The following is a 3947-nucleotide window of genomic DNA, read 5'->3' as shown; positions in this document are numbered from 1 at the left end:
ATTAGGAAGGTGATGGAAACTCCTGGAATGATTTTGCCAGGTGCCAGAATGGTAGAATCTCGACTGCTTTGCAGGGCCCTGGCTCTTCTTCATGCCAGGTCCCCCTGTTCTGCTCTGCATTTAAACGGGGCGGAACATGAGTGTCAATGGAATGAAGGTGGGAAAGGACCAAAAACACCCTCAGAACTTTAGCCCTCCCCATGCCCAGCACATTAATGTACTACGAACTTTGCAAAGGTTATTACGAGATCTGGTGGAGATTGGCAATATTGCTATCATGTATAAAACGAAAAGGAAAGACAGGCCCTGTGACTTTCCCAAGGACACTGAGTGATTGGTGGAGCTGGGAAGAGAACCCGAACCCGGGAGTCCTGGTTTCCAGTCCTTCTGTACTAACCTACCAGAACCCACTCCCCTCCCAGAGCTGGGGAGAGAACCCAGGAGTCCTGACAACCAGTTTTAACTACTAGCCCCCCCCCCCCCATCATGTCTCAATGGAACCCAGGAGTCCTGACCTGCAGGCCCCCTTCCTCCTGTGTTAACCCACTAGACCCCACCTTCTTATGGAACCTAGATTTCCAAGGCCCAACCAATCCTACTCCACTGTGCCCCACTGTCCACTCTATAGAACCCAGGCATCCTGGTTCCCACCCCCACGTCTCTCACCACTGAATCCCGCTTCCCCAAGGACAGGAGTAGGACCCAAGGGTCCTGCCCTTGATCTACATGGCTCCAGGAACAGAACCCAGAAGTCTTGCCGCATTGTCCCATGTTTGACCTGTTACCCTACATTGCCACCCCAAGTCTTCCCAGGGGAGTTGGTTTCACTCATTCCTCTAATTCAGTGGTTTTTCCAACTTTTCCAGCTGTGTACCTGTTTCCAGATAACGCAGTCTACCATGTACGCTCGTCTGAGCAGCGTCTAACTTCAGAGCTGGGCGGCCGGACAGCAGCAGCTGCTGGCCGGGGGTTCATGTTGTTTGCATTGCGGGGGAATTAATTTCTCTAATCCTGCTCCCGTCCCTCCCACGGCCATTTTTGCTGACAAGAGTTTGTGTTTTCAGAGTTTGGGGTCAAAAGATTTTGGGGTTTGGGTGGAAAATGATTCACTTTTAGGCCAACAATTATTCACATAGTAGCAGTTTGTAGCCAAAACTGAGCCCGTTTTAAGCCCCTTTTAACTCTTATTTTTTATTTTCATCTGAACCATTTTCATTTTTTCGCTGAAATTCACGCATGCCCCTAACCTCCCACCAAAAGTTTTATAATTCTAAGGTTTTTGAGGTTTTCAGGGTTTTGTTTATTAAATCTGATGTTATCTCTAGGTTGGGAGCAGGAATCCAGCTCTGTGCTTGTATAACATTTATAACACAGTGTGTGGGAGTTGGGGTTGACTGACAGAAGGAAGAGGTGCAGAGGCTACACCCAGTTCACAACCAGCTTGAAACCAGAGCTGTGGTCAAGGTCATTAGAAAGGCGATGGAAAGCCCTGGCATGGTTTACCCAGCATGGTAGGATCAGTTCCCGTCTTCGCTCATTGCATTGTGTCTCAGCTGCACTGCAGGGCTCGGGTTCTTCTCCATGCTCAGGTCGCTCTGTTCCACTCTGCATTTAAACTTGGCTTAACATGAGTGTCAATGGAATAAAGGTGGGAAAGGACCAAAAACACCCTCAGAGCTTTAGCCCTCCCCATGCCCAGCACTTCAAGGTACTAAGAACTTTGCAAAGGGAGAGGTTTCTAGTTGCTTTGTGTGGGGAAGCGGAGACACATAAGAACATAAGAATGGCCAGACCAAAGGTCCATCTAGCCCAGTATCCTGTCTTCCGACAGTGGCCAGTGCCAGGTGCCCCCGAGGGAATGAACAGAACAGGGAATCATCAAGTGATCCATCCCCTGTCGCCCATTCCCAGCTGCTGGCAAACAGAGGCTAGGGACACCATCCCTGCCCAGCCTGGCTAATAGCCATTGATGGACCTATCCTCCAGGAACTTATCTAGTTCTTTTTGTAACCCTCTTATAGTTTTGGCCCATCTCTGAAGTTCTGCGCTGCTTCGGGCGGTGGCACTGACTTCAGAGCTGGGCAGCCAAAGAGCGGTGGCTGCTGGCTGGGGGCCCTGCCCCTCTAAAGATGGAGGTCCAACTACTCCTGTGGTTATCCACCGTTACAGGATTTCTCACATGTACCCCCGACGAGAGCTCATGTACACCCTAGGGGTACGCGTTCCCGAGTTTGGAAACCACTGCTTGAATAGGATTTCCGGGCAGGAAGAGAGGAGTATTTGTCAGGGTGCACAGGTGGGCAGGGCCGGCGAGGGGAACAGGAATGTATAGGCATGACCAGAAGAAACTTGCTAAACCATTTGTTTCTCTATTACATCACAGCATCTATAAGCCCGTCTATAAAAAGAAAGAGACAGGTGCACCTTTCTGTTTTGCAGAATTAGCCACCTACTTCACCCCAGGCAAACTTCTCTCTAAGGAGCGTTAGGTAAGTGATACCCCTCTGGTCTGTTGGTGCTGTAACCACTAGACCCTACTCCCCTCCCAGAGCTGGGGAGAGAACCCAGGAGTTCTGGCTCCCAGCCCCCCTGCTCTAACCACTAGACTCCCCTCCCAGAGCTGGGGAGAGAACCCAGGAGTCCTGGCACCCACCCCCATCATATGAATGCTGATGAAGGCAAGAGCCAGCATGCAAATGGGCCAGCTGATGGGTGCAGCAGGTTCACATCAAAGGAGAAGCACCATTGTGCTCCAGTTCCCCTCCCAGCGAGTGCAAACAGCTGCCTGAGACTGAGGGGTGGGGTGGGGTGAAAGAGCCACCCGCTGCCGCACCGGAGAGGTGACTCTCTGACTCCCATGTAGACTCTTGGACTCCTTCAGCCGGGAGCAGGAAATCAGCTCTGTCCTCCCCTTACCAGGGAGCATGGGGCAGAACAGAGCCGGAGGGTGGCTGAGCTCCCAACGACAGGTGGGGAAACTGAGGCAGCTGCAAAGCATTGGCAATGCTGCGACACCTGCCAAAGGTGGGAAGTGTCCAAGCGCAGTGCACGGGGTGGGAGGGAGAGGGCAGAGGTCGCTGCCCCCAGGAGGGAGAGGGGATGTCTCCCCCCACTCTATGGTTGCCTGACGGTCTGTGCGAACATGAATGACCCCAGGTGGGTGCGGGAGGTGTCACAGCTGTGTGGCGTGGGGAGCAAAACCCCCACTCAGTGTGGGGGAGGGGTCAGTAAAATTCCTCCTCCCCCTGGGGAACCTGGGGTGATTGTGCAGGGGCCCAAGGCCCTGGTCTGTGGGGAGGGGGCACAGAGGGAATTTGGCTCTGGAAGAGGGATTAGGGTTTGTCCTGGCCCGGGCCCTGGGATCCCTCCGCTGTTAAAAGTAGTGTGGGGTTGAGAGCCGCTTTGCAGGGAGCTGGGCATTGTGTATTGAGGACTGTTTGTAATGGCACGCTATCACTTTAAGAGTGCGTGGGTTGGGGGAGTGGGGTTTCCTGGTCCTGCTGGCAGTCTGGGGGCTCTGCGGGGAAGTGTGGGACCACAGGCAGCCTGCAAAGAACCAGCCTAGAACAAGGTGGGCTGAGTTGTCTCTCGCCGCCATAGGGAGCAGCCTGCTTTGTCTCCCTCTTGTTTTTGGTTCTTGTGTGTGATCATTCTGGATTCCCAGAAACAGAGTCACCTTACGCCGCTAACTTCCAGCAGGAGCATTTGAGGTTTGTCTCTGATTTATCTGTGTGGGTGCCACAAACATACCAGCCACGAAGGGATCGGAGGTGCGGCTAGCCCAGAACTGTGGCAAATAGCTCTGTGGTTTCACCCACCTTATCAATGGGCTCATGCATGTGCCGTCCCTTGTCTGATCTCATTTCAGCTCGTCTGTGATCAATCCCCCAGCCAGAGATTTGGCTGCATCCCAGACCCCAGCGCCGATCTACTGCTTCGCCATCACC

Source organism: Emys orbicularis, chromosome 20 (assembly GCF_028017835.1).
Source record: "Emys orbicularis isolate rEmyOrb1 chromosome 20, rEmyOrb1.hap1, whole genome shotgun sequence".
Classification (NCBI taxonomy): domain Eukaryota; kingdom Metazoa; phylum Chordata; order Testudines; family Emydidae; genus Emys; species Emys orbicularis.
The sequence above is the reverse complement of the archived record's forward strand: the minus strand, read 5'-3'. Positions refer to the sequence as shown.